The 17,065-nt window shown below is 42.0% G+C and overlaps 5 non-coding genes across 5 annotated transcripts; all 5 read right to left on the bottom strand.

Moving 5' to 3' along the window:
* Window positions 1-10,577: 10,577 nt before the first annotated feature.
* Window positions 10,578-10,648, bottom strand: trnag-gcc. Its single transcript has one exon. It is a non-coding gene; the product is annotated as a tRNA-Gly (tRNA).
* Window positions 10,649-14,397: 3,749 nt separating this feature from the next.
* On the bottom strand, window positions 14,398-14,468 carry trnag-gcc. The gene has a single exon. It is a non-coding gene; the product is annotated as a tRNA-Gly (tRNA).
* Window positions 14,469-14,952: 484 nt separating this feature from the next.
* trnag-gcc lies at window positions 14,953-15,023 on the bottom strand. Its single transcript has one exon. It is a non-coding gene; the product is annotated as a tRNA-Gly (tRNA).
* A 490-nt stretch (window positions 15,024-15,513) lies between these two features.
* On the bottom strand, window positions 15,514-15,586 carry trnak-cuu. Its single transcript has one exon. It is a non-coding gene; the product is annotated as a tRNA-Lys (tRNA).
* A 348-nt stretch (window positions 15,587-15,934) lies between these two features.
* Window positions 15,935-16,007, bottom strand: trnam-cau. Its single transcript has one exon. It is a non-coding gene; the product is annotated as a tRNA-Met (tRNA).
* Window positions 16,008-17,065: the final 1,058 nt, after the last annotated feature.

Genomic DNA, 17,065 nt, shown 5'->3' with positions numbered 1-17,065 from the left:
CGCAAATTCATTTTTCTTTTTCTTTAGCCCGGTGCAACGTTCAGTGTTAAATCGGAATTTACATAATCTACGGGTTTGTGCAGGGCAAGGTGACCCCCCCCCCCCCCCCACAGACACACACACAAAATGATAGTTTAATCGATGTTCTCAAATTATCTTTATTTTGACACTACTGTGTTACAATATCGAGCTTTTCATAACGTTGATATCATTTAAACAAGATGTCAAGGGCTAGGAGTGTCCGTTTCACAGTGTTGACTAAGCAATGGAAGGCAGCATGACGCTCTGGCTTGTGTTTATTTTTTCTGCCTGGAACTCACTGTTTGGCAAGTGCTACTGTACAGCATGTACACTTTACAAACTACACAGCAGCCTATTGATTAATGTTTTTGAGTCTACGTTAAGTATAAATTGATACATGACAGTATATAGATTGGCTCCTATACACAAACATCATAAGACTCAAGTGTAAGTTTCTGTATTTCCTCATTAGAGAAAAGTTTCGTCTTTTTTCTCATACAAATTAACTTTTCTTGCACAAAACAAGTCCTAATGCAAAGATTAAGCTGAGCCACCCCCTCATTTGGGACCAGCTTGTTTTGCCTGTTGTCTCGACACAAATTACTTAACAAATCCCCCCATACATATCTTACATAGCATCAGCCAGTCAGATTCTGAAGAACCTGTTGTGGATTTTGTGCCTGCCTTCTGTCATGTTAAACATATGTAACACCAGGACAGCAGGTTATGCGCTGTCAGAGTTGCAGTAAATTCAACGTCAGAGTTGAGACACACCTGCCTGAGCGTTTCTAAAGTGTCAGCATCACAGCTATTCATAACACATCATATGCACCTGTAGGGGAGGGCGAGTTATGGGAAAGTTCCACTCAGAAGTCCGATTCCAAAGGTTGCGTAACGTTGAAACCACAGAAAGTAAACAGAGAGATGTAAGCCATGCTGCTGTAAAAGTTCAACACGAACGTCAAGACTGTTCCTGGACAGCCTTGGTGTTTACTGATAAAAGAGTTCAGACTGTGTTTACATCGGCTCAACCAAGAAGAGTTACAGTATATGAGCCTTGACTTAAATTAAAATCTGAAAAATCTCATAATCACAGGACATTTTCCTCTTGGTCAGCAATGATTTAATTTTACATCTAATAAAAATAAATATGATCACTTACATACATAAGATTCCACTTTGTCAGATGTAATGATTTGCGTTTGATGTCATTTGAGTGGTCATTTTTTTGTATAAGATTATATGGTAAAATGGTCTTATTAATAATACAGTATCTTTAACAGTGTTGATGTGTCATTGCAGGTGTTTATTATTCAAGACAAGGTGAATTCGTGAAAGTGTGAGGTGAAGTCATTACGTTGATTTGCCCTCTACAAAACCTACACTGTAATTTATAAAGGGGGAACTGCATCATTCAGCACATGCACTTATTCCACTTCCATGTGCCCAACATTATAAATTCCTTTCCAACTGCTCTCTTAACATAATGTCAAGTGTTAATATACTCTCCACACAAAACAACTTCCCCATGTGAGGCTCGAACACACAACCTTCAGATTATGAGACTGACGTGTTGCATACTGCGCTACAGATATAGTGCGTTAGTCAATGTAAGGTACTAATAAGTTACCAACAAATACCAGAATTGTGCCCTCCAATCGCAGGTTCGAATCCCGCTTCTTACGATTACATTATAATGATGTTTACCGGTAGATATGTGCGGGAGCATCTAATGTAAAATAAAATTGTGAAGGGGCCAAACATAAGACCTTTTGTGATGATGATCATTGTTATTTATCTACTTAGTTTAAATTCAGATAATCTTGCCTTGTGAGAGTGAAGTTGAGGTAATAATAACTAAGTATCAATAAGAGGAAGAAAAATCACAACACTGAAATGTCCAAACTCGTTTTATTTCAATGGCAATTATGATAAAAACAATAATGATGATACTACTATTATTACTATTACTACTACACATATAATAGTAATAAAAGCTATAGTAATAATAACAACACTAACAACAATATCAATAACAATAGTATAAATAACAATATTAATGTTAGAAACCAACAATGTTAACAATAATAATCATAAATAAGGTGTCATAAATAAACAAGATAAAAAATAAGTCAAACAAACTCTCATCCTGGGCAACATCTGTTCGATCTGGTGCTTTAATGTGTACAATGTCCTAATATAACATTACTGCCGTAACAGACAGCATAACCACTCTGTTCTTAAAAGTGAAATGAAATGTAAAGGAAATAGTGCAACATCAATAACAAAATGAGCAATACAACCCCACCAAACTCACACGCTTGCAGAAACACACCCAGGCCCACAAAGCGCAGGTAGCAGTGCTCCAAGCTTTCGAGACACCATTTGGGTGGAATCTATGCAGGCTCAGATGTCACAGGCAGGATCAGGACAGATGAGACAGCACTGGCAATCCCCTCGCTCTGTCAGGTACTGGACAGTCTTCTCATCAAAGTAGCTACCTCCACGTCACATGTCAGTTTTGATGTGAGGATGCAAGGGAACTGCATCCTGTGGTCAATGTCAAGCTGGGAGACAATGCCATGGCTCCAGCTGATGACATTCCTCTTGCATCTCCGACAGTCCAGGTGCTTGGATGCAACAGATTACTTCTTCCCCATTCCCACCGTCCCTTCAAAAGGAAAATTGTTTGACTAGTTAAAAAAAAAAATACATTCACCAAAAGCAGTAACAGACCATAAAATGTTGCAGTAAATAATTTTGTGTTCTATGTTTTAAAGATATATAAACTTACGCAACACGTGTCTCCTGTTGCCAGGGTGGTTGAGGGCCTTGCTCCTGCCTCAGTGGATGAGGACGGGAGGGTGAGGGTCCTGCGGCTGCCTCAGTGGACGAAGACGGGTGGGTGAGGGCCCTGAAGCTGCTTCAGTGGATGAGGACGGGAGGGTGAGGGTCCTGCGGCTGCCTCAGTGGACGAAGACGGGTGGGTTAGGGCTGTGCTGCTGCCTGACCCTGGATTTCCACTGGATGCGGAACGGCTGCGAAACGGCGGCGCAGCGTGTCGGTTGCATGTTTCGCCGTACGCCAATCCCCACCACCTCCGCCACAGTGGTGCGCTGCGGTGCGGCCATGACGTCACGAAGACCCACGAGATCTCGGGAATTCAATTGTGATCGCGCAATATAACAGGGTGCAGTTTCTATAAAGAGAACCAAACCAACAAGTTGTTTCCATCATAAATTATTTGGTGATTTTGGACTTGAATAATCAGCATCTTCTCATCCATGGTGTCAACGTGGTGAACTGGTCGGTGAAAACCTCTGACCTGTTGACTTCAGGGCTGTCTCCGCCCATTATGACGTTTTCAAGGTGTAGCGCAGGGAAATATGATCCGCCGTGAGCACGGTGTATTTTATTTTGACAGTCAAAGTATGTTTTATTTTTGTTTCTGTGCTCGATTTCCTGTCCCGCACGACCTGTTTTGTGCTGAATTGCAGCGTGTGTGCTCCGGCGTCCGGCAGAAATAGAAGCCCTGCGTATCTGCTCCGGAGGGCTGCGGAGCGTTGGAGGTGTGACGGAGCCGTGCGGAGTCAGTGGAAATACACACATTGACTTTAATTGACATGTATCGGCTCCGTCACCGTTTCGCAGCCGTTCCGCATCCAGAAGAAATCAGGGGTCAGTGTACGAAGATGGGTGGTTGAGGGTTTATGAGGGCCGTGCGTGTGCCTTGGTCAAAGCTAAAGACAAATGGCAGGACAAACATAAACATCATGAGTATTGAACAGCAATAATACTAAACATAAAAATACTATGTTGATAAATGTTTGCTTACAAGGTTTGGCTTTTTAACAGTACTGGTCAAGCATTAGGGAGCGGAGAGAGGAAGTGGCAGCGAGCTGGGTGGGAGGAGAGACCTGGAAGGTGGCAGCGGAAGTTTTCGCAGCATATTGCTCTTCCTTGATAGTAATGGCAAATCTGCCAGAAGGAAAGAGATCAATGTACTCCCTCAAACACCCCTTCCATCTGGATTAAAAAAGGAAACTATTAGATGAAATGGAAAAAATATATTATTAAGGCAGTTATGTATCACTCCCAGACTTATATTAAGTCTTTAACATCTTGTAATGTTTTTTTTTTTTTATTACCCAGTACATGTATACATTTCCAACAGGCTTAAATATCAGACAACATCCCAGTGTCACTATAAATCATAAGTACTATATGGGAGTGATAGGTGCCATCTCAATTATTATAGTATTAAACACAGCTTATGTCCCACCTGGAACAAAATGATTTAACAAGTCAAAGGGTAGTGGATGAAGGGAAGGGGACCTGGACTGTTACAGTCCACCACCTTCTTATCTTTTTAGTCCAGTGTCCAGGGGTGGAATAAGTATTCAGAACTTGAACTGAGGTCAAAGTACCAATACCACAATCTACAACACTGCATTAATGTGCAAGTATCACGTTAATGTTGCAGCTGGTACAGCTGGAGCAAATACTAACTGTTTCAATCTTCAGAGTAAGTTTGTATTTAAAAATACATGATTATTTTAAAATTATATTTTTTATGAACCATCTAAATCTATAGAGTAACTAGTGAATAAGGCTGTAAACTAAATGTAGTCGAATGAGAAGTACATGATTTCCCTTTTGAAATGTAGTTGAGTATTAGAATAAAATAGAATAAAATGTAAACACTGAAGTACAAGCAGCCTACTTCTTGATTGTACAGCACTTGAGTAAATGTACTACAGTACTTTGCAACACAGTTCCAGTCTGCTCGCTTGGCTCCTCATTCATTCATTCAACTTTTCCTTTTACTGTACTCCACTGGATCAATGTGTGTAGCTCGCCAATGACGTCAACACGCAGCTATATCACTGTGAAACTGACTTAACGTTTCAGTTCGTACTACGTCTCAAACTCACTGTTTATAGTCGCTGTTTACAGTAGCGCCACTGTAACAGGTAACGTTATTACAAGCTACCTGTTAGCTTTACCGAGACGAAGTGATACAACGAGCGATCATTCACGTCACGCTACCTCTTAGCTTTACCGAGCCACATTAAGAGATATAAACCGGTACATATATTCCCCGATGTATTTATATTGACAACCGCTATGAAGATATACTTACTTTCACAGTGTTGATGAGAAGTTATCCGCTTCGCTTTGTCGGCGTTTTAAATCCAGCCCCAACGAGTGTGTCCCGCCCCTCAATGTCAGCACGACGTGCAAATCTTGGCAGGGAGCGCCAATTGGCCATCGTGTCAGAATCTTGGCAGATTCTTGGCAGCGGACTGAAACGCGATTGGCTGTCGCTGCGAAGAATCACCTCAACTCTCGGGTGGCAGGGATATATTGCATTAATCTATGTAAGGTACCAACAAATACCAGAATTGCGCCCTCCGATCGCCGGTTCCAATCCCGCTCGTAACAATGTCGTTTTAATGTTGTTTACCGGTAGATATGTGTGGGAGCATCTAATGTAAAATAAAATTGTTAAGTGGCCAAACCTAAGACCTTTTGTGATGAAGAAGCCAAGGAATATGACAAATATGACAATCATTGTTATTTATCTACTTATTTTAAATTCAGAAAATCTTGCCTTGTGTACATATCAAAAGTTGTATATTTTTTTGAGTGAAGTTGAGGTAATAATAACTAAGTACAATAAGAAGAAGAAATCAAAACATTGAAATGTCCAAAATCATTTTTTTAACAATAATTATGATAAAAACAATAATGATGATACTATTACTACTACACATATAGTAGTTATAATAGTGATAGTAATAGTACCAACATTAACAACAATATCAATAAGAAATAAGAAATAAGGTGTAACATAAATAACATGAGATGTAAACAAGATAAAAAAATAAGTAAAACAAACTCTCATCCTAGGCACCATCTGTTTGATCTGGTACCCTAATGTGCAATATGCACTAATATTAAATGTATACTGTATCATACAGCATAACCATTCTATACTAAAAAGTGAAATGAAAAGAAAACGAAAATCAGAGCAACATCAATAACAAAATGAGCAAAACAAAATAACCCAACCCAACTCACACGCATGCATAAACACCCAGGCCCACACCCCTGGTTTAGGCCTCTGCACTTTAATTGTCTTGCAATGGAAATACAAAAAACGTTTTATTACTGTGCAGCAGGGGACTAGTGGAACCTAGTGACATAGATTATTAATAAATAAAAATGAAATACTTAATAAACAATAAAGACATAAACCAAAACATTAAGAGGCTGGAGGGTTGTCATTTCCTGGCTTCTTTTTCCCAAAACCCAGTTTTTCCAGCCCAGTCCTCCATTCCACATATGTCTGAGTCTCAGACTCTTCACAGTACCAGTTGCCGAAGTACTGGAGATGTGAAGGAGGCTTTCTCTCTCTCTGGCACTTCTTACAGAGAATCACATCAGTCTTCCTTTCATATTTCCTTTTGAAAGTGCCAGTGCGCTCACTCTCTTGTCTCCTTTGTCTGTATTGCTGTGTGATGTAAGGCACAGCTTGAGTCTGTGTCACAGTTGATGGTGGAATAGCTGAGGGCAATGGGAGGTTGAAGAATACCATCTGTGAGGTTCCAGGTACTGCTGGACTCTACACAGATGGTAAAATGAAGGGGAGGGAGCCGGGTGGTGCTGGTGATGGCAAAATGAAGGGGAGGCAGCTGGGTGGTGCTGGTGATGGCAAAATGAAGGGGAGGGAGCCGGTTGGTGCTGGTGATGGCAAAATGAAGGGGAGGGAGCCGGGTGGTGCTGGTGCAATTACAGGAAAGCATTGAGGTGGTGATGGTGGTGGTAGAGCCTGGGAAATGGCCTGAGGTTACAGTCTCCCCTTCAGTTTTGCCTCCCCAGCAGTGTTTGGTGGCAGTGTGAAATTGTATGGAACAGCCAAACTGCCAGAATTCAGAGTTGGTGTTTTCTGCAAAGCCTCAGGCAGCTATAATGGCTGGATCTTTTGGTGCTCTCCACACCTGGTGCCACAATCTTTTTAGTGGCCCTGAATCGTCCCTGTTGAGTACTTTGGTGATGTGATTTGTAAACCGTCTTCTATTTGTCATACTCTCCCATTGCCTGCCACAGAATGATGATCTCGGTGCACTCTTCTCCAGTCAAGGCAAGCTGGTGGTCTCTGAGGCCAACCAAATACTCTGCCAAATTTTGCACAGCCCCATAACCCTAAAGGTTGTCAGGTCCAACAGAATCCTAAAATTAAGATAAGTTTAGAACTTTTGATAGCAGCAATGGATACCATTGATCGTACGAGGGCACTTAAGTAGGAATCGGGTCTTTACATCATGTGAGGTGGACTCTTCAGATGTTTCCGATGTTTCCTCGGGTTCTGCTGCTAATTGTTCAACTGGGACTGCATGAAAAATGATAAATATTTAGTTTTAATTTGTGACAAAAATGACAAATATACATTTAAGGTTAGAATGACAACAAATACAGAAGGTTCATTAAAAACTAACAGCTATGTGCTGGCTTTGACGGAGTGAGCAGCTGAGAGCTGGTTGTATCGGATGGTAGTGATGACAGTGATGAGCTGGAGGAGTTGGAGCTGATGGAATCAGAGACGCTGCTGATGCTTCTGACGATGCAGCAGGGGTACGTCCAGTGTCGAAGGTGGGGACAGTGATGTCCTGAAACTCCTCTAGCGTAACCTTCAACCAGCTCTACATGAACATCAGTGGTCTCTGACTCCTCAATGGCCAACTTGTAGTCCTGCAGGACTTTACCAGTTTGCTGGTAAAGGTATTCAACTCCAATAAGCTCATCTTTAAAACATAAAAACATTGATCAATAATTAGATAATATACAGGACATATAATATAATATATATATATAATAACTTAATAGATAGTGGTATTTGTAAACTTGAATAAAACTGTCACAACTACATAGTTATAGTAACATACCAGTGTATTTCCTTGGCTCGGCGTAAGGGATGATTTTCTTGCCCAGGACCTCCTCTGCAAGGGCATTTACAGCATGGCAGAGGATATGGTTGTAGGAACGTGGCTGCTGCCCCTCAGTTGTTGCTGCCACAGCCCGGTCCTCATTCCACCTTGCAAGTCCATCCAAAAGATGGTCCTGGAAGGTGTCACTTGCAAGTGTACCTGTAAATTAAGAAATGTAAAAAATAAATAAAAATAGTCTAGTATTAGACTATAGTATAATTATCAACTATTTGATCAATTTACAAATAAATATTCTAATGAAGTCACTTGACATTTTTGCCTGGGATGAATCTGTTCATATGTAAGTGAAACGATTCAAGCGACGTGGAACATCTGGCACAGCGATAGGTTGGCAGACGGTGCCTTCCCTTCACTACAGTTCCCATCTGCGTGTAAAGCTGCACCCCTCCTGTGAGTCCCTCTTCATAGCTGCCACAAGGTAACCAGCATATCCCAAGGCATTTTCAATTACCCACTTGAATGTCTGTCCATGATAGACACCAAACTGGATTTCAAAGAAACCCAGCAGGTGCTTTCTATTTGCTGGGTCTCCCTGGTGCTGAATTAAAGCTTTTTTAGCTCTATCCACCACTGCCTCTGGGGACATGGTTCGCATCCATGGCTTTCCTTCCCTCGCTTGCCTCAGTTTTGTTGCATCTGTTGTATCACTCAGATTTAGACTGCCATCAGCACGTTTCCTAAAGCGAGGTTCGATCTGGAATAAAAAAGGAAATTATTAGATGGAAAAAAATATTTGTAACACATACTTAAGGCAGTTGTGTATATTATTCCCTATTATATTCAGTCATGAATATCTTGGTTTTGTATTATGCTATGTTTATGTATATTTTTCCAACAGGCTTAAATATCAGTCAACATCCCAGTGTCACTATAAACATAAGTACTATATGGGAGTGATAGGTGCCATCTCAATTATTATATTATTTTACGCAGCTTATGTCCCACCTGGAACAAAAAGTAGAAATACCACACTGTATAACACTGCATTAATGTGCAAGTATCACATTAATGTTGCAGCTAGTACATGTGGAGCAAATTCTAACAATTTCAATCTTCAGAATAGGTTCATATTTAAAAATACATAATTATAATATTATATTCTGTACGAACCTTCTTAATCTGGAGAGTAACTAGTGAATAAGGCCGTAAACTAAATGTAGTCGAATGAAAAGTACATGATTTCCCTCTGAGATGTAGTTGAGTATTAGTATAAAATAGAATAAAATGTAAACACTGATGTAAAGTACAAGCAGCCTACTTCTTGATTGTACAGTATATTACTTGAGCAAATGTACACAATTCCAGTCTGCTCGCTTGGCTCTTCATTTATCATTTATTTATTCATTCATTCATTCATTTAAGATTGACGTATGAAACTTTAGCAACATGATACAAGCCATGCCGTAACTTTTCATTTCACTGTACTCCACCAGAGTAACTCAAAATCGCCATTACAGTCGCGTCACTGCCACAACAGGTTACGTCATTAGCAAGTAAAATGTTAACTTTACCGAGCCGAACCAGCCTTCGTTCATTAACTCAACTCGCTAACGTCATCAACACGCAGGTTAATTTAGAAGATATATAGCCGTGAAACTGGCCAAACATGACCGCTCGTATTAAGTCTGAAAATCGCCATTACAATCTCTGTTTACAGTCGCCGTTTACAGTAGCGTCACGTCACACTACCTGTTAGCTTTACCAAGCCACATTAAAAGATATAAACAAATATTCCCAATGTATTTATAGTGACAACCGCTATAAAGATATACTTACATTCACAAAGTTCTGATTCAAGCCGGCAACTGGTACGAGTGTGTCCTGCCCCTCAACGTCACGGTAGGTCAATTCTTGGTAGCACGACCCGCGAATCTTCGTAGGGATGCGAGCGCCTATTGGCCAACATGTCAGAATCTTGGTAGATTCTTAGTAGCAGACTGAAACGCCAAGAATCACCTCGACTCTCGGGTGGCAGGGAGCACCAACGAGGCTTAAAATAGCCTTACATCTATGAACAAATCCAAAAAAAGGGTGTATTTTAGAGCACTGTAATGCACAGTGTTGATTTCCAAAAGGCGCCTTGACTGTATTGACTATGAGATCATCTCATCTCATCTTCAACCGCTTAACCAGGGTCGGGGCGCGGGGGGAAGCAGCTCCAGCAGGGGACACCAAACTTCCCTTTCACGGGCCACATTAACCAGCTCCGACTGGGGGATCCTGAGGCTTTCCCAGGCCAGTGTGGAGATATAATCTCTCCACCCAGCCCTGGGTCTTCCCCGAGGTCTCCTCCCAGCTGGACGTGCCTGGAACACCTCCCTGGGAGGCGCCCATGGAGCATCCTTACCAGATGCCTGAAGCACCTCAACTGGCTCCTTTCTACGCAAGGACCACCAGTGTCCACCATGGTGTTCAAGGTTTACCGCCCCCTGGTGCACCTAAGACCTTGAGACCACAGCTCACCGCCTCAGCTTCAGCAATGGAAGCTTTGAACATTGCCTCTAACATCCACAGGGTATGAGATCAGTAAAATGAAAAGGTTGATGCATTGGCCGGGAATCGAACCCGGGCCTCCCGCGTGGCAGGCGAGAATTCTACCACTGAACCACCAATGCTCGATATCACATCAATCACCTCTATTCAAAGAGCTCCCACTAGTGGTTGGCTGCAGCATAGGTCACAAATCCCTATCTCATTACATTACAAGACACAAATACAATTCAATAACCTGAATAATAAAAAAAATAACTAATATCTTCACATATTGGCAAACATGAATGGGCGATACAAATATTCCTGTGAAAGGTCCACATTGGCTAATTTTATCAGCCAGCCGATAATAACGTTCATCCTCTAATAGCAAACATCTGCAGTGAGAAATAAAAGAGATTATTCTAGGATTACATTTTTACAAAGAATGAGGACTGTGTATTTGCCACCCTGAGCAATAGGTGGGGGTCTGGGTATTTTTCCATACCCTGGGGCAACTCAATGTAGCCCTACCAAGGAGGGTCCCCCTGCCTTCAGGACACAGTGGTATTAACTTTGGAGAAGCCTCACTGGTTTCCTGCCTTTGTGGATGTGGATGTCTGTAACATAAGAAAAAATTCTTTAGATGCTTTACAGAAGATAGCAAGGACATTTTCTGGAATTAAATGTATTACTGCAGACAAATCTGATCATCTGGTTCATCTGGTCTCAGTTATGACATTTATTTTGGACTTTCTCTCAGAAACATTAACCACATACATATCAGCAGAAGCATTATTATGGAAACAGAAGCATAGCATTTAAGACCCATATTAATGAAAGCGGAAAACACTGACTTCCAAACTCTTAAAGTGATATTGCACTCAGAATCTCCTTAAGACAATCAAAAGTACCTGCTGGCTGACATTCTCATTCATTCCAAAAACTGCACAAAACAAGTTCAGCTTTGTTTTAATGTTCCTAGCAATGGGTTGGTTCATTGGAAATCAAGTATCAAAGTATCCACAAAACCTTTTAAATCACTACCACACTCTAGGGTTCGGAATCTCTGGTGTGAGGCCAACACAATATTTTTTGAACACTGTTGTGCTGTGTTGATTATGGGATCAGTTAACAGGCAGGGAATCGACCCGCTTACCACGTGGCAGGCGAGAATTCTACCACTGAACCGCCAATGCTTGAAAAACAGATTTCTACCAACATTCAAATTGCTCCCACTAGTGGCTGGCTGCAGTATAGGTTGGAAAATCCCCAAATCCTCGATGTTAAATCCTCATTGAAAACTGTTTAAAAAATATATAAGTTTAAGATGGTCCCACACGTGGAAGGATGTACACACCAACAAAAATGGCATGTGAGAACTCGTCATGGCGCTATCTTGTACTAAATTCTGTGAGTGGGTGCAGTACGAACAGTAAACTCCTACGGGAAGAAGCTTATGGCTAAACCCCAGCAGAACAACATGAGGGACTTGTGGACGGGGATGAAAGTGTCGCCCAGTGTGAGGTGAGAGACAGGCAGATATCAGGAGCCTGGAGAGAGCAAGTGACCTGGAGTCTCATTTATAAATGTGGCATACGCACAAAACGGGGCTGGAAACGTGCATACGCCACTTTCCACGCAGAGGTTGTGATCTATAAAAAACAAACTTGACGGGAGAATGTGCGCACCGTAAGCAAACTCTGAACCGTGCGTACAGTGTACGCACATTCTGGAGACAAGGGGAATAAGCGACACAGATGGTGAGGTCGTGAACTGAAGTCAGATTGTCGAAAGTAAATGTGAGAAGAGCGATTGACACCTCACACAGCGCTCGCAATTCTTTTTTCTTGCTCCGGTGACCAACTTCTTTTACTTCTTCAACAGTGGCACAACACAGAGACACTTCCCCTTCGCCCTGAGGCACTGCAGCATTTACACAGACTGCAAATTCACTACTGCAACTCTGTTTCTTCGGACTTCGCTGCTCACTGATCCCCCCCTCCCACTGTTCGCTCTGTCCAACTGACAGTTGACAGCCGCAGCAACATGTCACCTCTCACACTGCTTCTTTATATTAGTGATCCGCTTCTGTGGCACCAAATAACGCTGTTTTCCAGGCGTCCACCTCCCTACAGGTGAGTCTATGTCAGTGTCTGAGACACGGCTGCCCATTTTGGGGCCCGATTATATTTGGCCCACGCCTTGCCCACTGTATAATCCCCCCCCGGTCAGCGCTCGGTATCTCTCATTGAATATTATTTATTGGTGCATTTCCACTCCTGACCAAAGGATGACATTGTGATACATTGATGGTAGGGTGGCGCTGTCTTTGAAAATTCAAAAACAGTTGGGAACACGATTATCTTTTTACTGAGGTCTATTCCACCGCAGTGTGTCTGTTATGTAAACAGAGGGTCACCGTCGTCGCTATGAAACTAAGCATTCTCACCAGTTCGCAAAATACACAGGTGAGGATCGCAAGGTGAAGGTAGCAGACTTGTTAACAAAGCTAACCACACAGCAGCGAACTTTACTTCAGCCGTCCACTGCACAAGAAAATGCCACTCGGGCAAGTCATCGCATTAGCAACGTCATTGTCAGAAGTGGACGTGCTTTTGCTTTTGTCAAAGAGTGTCTGACAATTGCTGCTGAAGCTGTGTGTCCAAATCAGATGCAGGCTTTTTCTCAGATTAGCCTGTCACAGAACACGGTCACCCGTCGCGTTGAGGACATGGCCGAAGACGTTCGGGGCCAGATAGCCCAAAGAGAAGGTCGGTTTTCTGCTTTCTCCATCACGTGCGATGAAAGCACCGACATATCTGACTCAGCACAGTTGCTGGTGTTTTTGCGAGGCGTCAATGAGGACTTTGAAGTGTGCCAAGAACTAGAGGGCCTTGAAACAATGAAAGGGACAACGAGAGGTATCAATGTTTTTATGGCAGTGCAGCAAGTTATGGACAAACCTTCTCAAGGTGTTGTCCAATTCTACTACTATTCCTGATTTAAAAATGATTGTTCAAACCAGTGAAGAATATATTTTGGTCCCATGGGGGCATGTCTTGTCCCATGTTACTTTGCCTATTGCACTAAATGTCTTTGTATTTGAAGATATAGGCCCAAGGCCTAGTAATGTTCCATGTCTGTCTTCAAATATTCTATAGTGCTTTAATTATTTTTCTAATTTAAAGAAGTCAGTAATTTTTTTAACATAAATGTGAAGCACAATGAACAGTGTCATTCATTTTTCAAAATTAATTTGTGATAGTGTTTATTTTGCACACGTGCATGCTATACCCATATTGAACTTAATGTACTGCAAAATTAACATTTTGACCCACGACCCTCCCCCCAGATTCAATTTTGGCCCCTCCACTGGGAAGAATTTGGGCACCCCTGATCTGAGAACTGAGGGTTTTTTTTCCCCCTCAGCTGTCGGAACGAAAGAACAATTGGATGCCAGGCTCATTAATATACGGATCAGCATTCATTTAACAAGTTTAGCTCACAAACTTTTTTGTCTGCCATCTCATCTACCACACACCCTCCAATGCCTCCAATGCTCCCGCACCTCCCCCCTCACTCCCCTGCGGTGAGTCTGCTGGAGCCAATAACCCCCCGCACACACACCCCTTTACACCTCCTCAAGACAATCATAGGCATCTGTTGGCTAACATTATCATTTGTTCCCATTTATTCACCCCAAAATGCACAAAACAAGTTCAGCTTTGTTTTAATGTTCTTGCAATGGATTGGCTCATTGGAAATTAACAATCAAAGTATCCACTAAGGCTTCTTAGACAACTGCTACGCTCTAGGGTTGGGAATCTCTGGTGTGAGGCCGACACACTGTTATGCTGTGTTGGTTATGGGATCAGCTAACTGAAAAGGATGATGCATTGGCCGGGAATCGAACCCGGGCCTCCCGCGTGGCAGGCGAGAATTCTACCACTGAACCACCAATGCTTGAAATACTGAGGTTTACCAACATTAAAATTGCTGTCTCATCGATGGAGCACAGGCACCTGAAGGAAGTTCTTAAAGTCTATGGATACCCAAACTGGACCTTTGTGACTTGTGACTGGCTTTGATCTCTTATCTCGAACTTCACCTGCTCCGATAGCGTCACTGAAAATCATTTTTTTTTTTTATTTTACGCACCTCAGAGCTTTGCTGTCACAACTGCTACTTCACGTCACTAAGAGAAAGACAATCCAGTCAAAAAAATGCTGAGTGTTGAAGTCAAAATTTATTGTAACAAGTTTTTAAAATTATATGGTTAGAGTCAGGGTTACTCGGGCTGTTGTTGCTGATGGAAAAAATGTTTTGTCTAAACATGTTTTGTGTCTGCCCAATGGTGTCCCAAATTTCAGCCCCCATTGTTGTGATTGTTGGTGCAGGGAATTCATGTATTACATCGATTATTTACTCAAATATAGCAAAAGGATCTTGCATTGGCCGGGAATCGAACCCGGGCCTCCCGCGTGGCAGGCGAGAATTCTACCACTGAACCACCAATGCCTAGATACTATAAAATTGGACGGTTCCCATTTTTTCACTCCAAGCCTAGGTGGGTTTTTTGGACCACCACCAGTATAAATGCATCAAATAATAACGTGAGCTAGCTAGTAAATGTTAGCTGTTGTCTAATCACAGCTTAAGAGCTATGAAACATTGTCCTGTTGATAGCAGAATTTGAGCTTCCCCCCCTGAGCAAGATGTCAGAAAAAGAAAGGTCATTGATGGGATCCAGAGTGTGACCATAATGCATTGCGATGGGCACCGGGTCTAAATTATGAAAGACCGTAGTATCGCTAAGCTCCAACGTCAAAGTATAACTGCATCAAATAGTACCGTGAGCTCGGTAGTGGATGGGTGCTGATGTTGATTGCAACATTTGAGCTTCCCACACTGAGCATGACGTCCAAAATGTGAATATAATGAATGGATTATCCTTCAGTTTCTGCTCTCACAGACTGAATATGTAAACATGATAGGGGAAAAGGTTGTACGCCCAACGTGGGGCTCGAACCCACGACCCTGAGATTAAGAGTCTCATGCTCTACCGACTGAGCTAGCCGGGCTACGTAATTACTGCAAACGCTAGCATTTTAAACACTTATTTCACACACTGTCTTGAATGCACTGAAATAAAATGCATTTCTCTGTGTCCTCTTTGCTATGCGCTGATATATTTGCGCTGCTTACAGGCAACATAAACATCGCCAAATGTGTCTAGTCAACATTGCACTTGCAACTCTGGTAGCAACGCACCCTCTACATGGCTCTGGCAGCAAGTAAGATTAGCACACAATTGGCTAGTAGCTACACCAACACGAGTCAACGAGACAACAAAATACCTGAAGCTAGACGATCCAAAGTGTGTCTATTCCATGCAACAGGATTCCAACAAGGATATGTGGCAAAAGACATGCCCCGTGTGAGGCTCGAACTCACGACCTTCAGATTATGAGACTGACGCGCTGCCTACTGCGCCAACGAGGCCGACCAGTGCATTTGCACAGAGTTTGGTTCAAAAGGCACTACAACACAATTGAAGCGTCAAACTCCTGTAATATATACTGTGTATGTTTTTTACCCCCACAGATAGAATAAAACAGAAAAAATAGGACATACAGCAGAAGATGAAATTTATTGCATTTCCCCTAAATGTCCACCAGACAGATGTGGGCTGCTTCTTACCTACCACTGAGCAACATGTTGTTCTTGTTTCAAATCACTTAGAATCAATAGTTAGGATCAACTGACTGCTAGACATTGAAGAGAGGACTGGGTAGCGATGTTTGGCTACATCGACTAAATTACTTTGATGTGGATTTGGCTTATTTTCTTTGGCAATAGGAAAAACAAATTTGATGGTGAGATATTAGCACAGTATCAGTCTGTTGTGCAGTTTAGTATGAATATATCTTCATCTCTCACACAGACACAGACACACACACAACACACAAACGGGTGAAAACAACACTTCTTCATATCCTCCAGTCTCCAATGATACTGGGCTACAACTGCAGAACTACACAACATATCATACAAATATTCGTACTACATATGTGTGTATATATATAATATATATATATTTAGATCCTAAACTTTGGAGTAATAAAAAAAAGTAAAAGTCGGATGACTAAATGTAAACGTTGTAAATCTATATTTAATTTACCAGTCAAATTGCAGCTCCCCCTTGCGGCTAGTAATGGTGTTTGCAGGCTGCGACCATGACGTACGTCGTCTGCGTCATTGCCACCTGTAAGATCTACAACATTCTCCGTAAAGTTGCTATCGTTTTCTTGGCAAAAACAGGATCATCGCAATTCTCCATAGCGCCACGACACCTCCTGTTTAGACTGGGGCCTCTCGAGTTATGTAACACCCAATTCTTCTCGATAGCGTTATCTTTCAACTATCATCCTGCACGGCCTGGGACTTCGGTTAGCTTCAATTAGCTTATAAACATGTCATGAAAAACAACACGGCTAATAAACATTGTCGTATCAAGCTCGCGGTTACTCACCGGGAAGCGTGGATGATTTTGAAAGAAA

The sequence above is a fragment of the Scophthalmus maximus genome, chromosome 1 (genome assembly GCF_022379125.1).
Source record: "Scophthalmus maximus strain ysfricsl-2021 chromosome 1, ASM2237912v1, whole genome shotgun sequence".
Lineage (NCBI taxonomy): Eukaryota > Metazoa > Chordata > Actinopteri > Pleuronectiformes > Scophthalmidae > Scophthalmus > Scophthalmus maximus.
The sequence above is the reverse complement of the archived record's forward strand: the minus strand, read 5'-3'. Positions and strand labels throughout refer to the sequence as shown.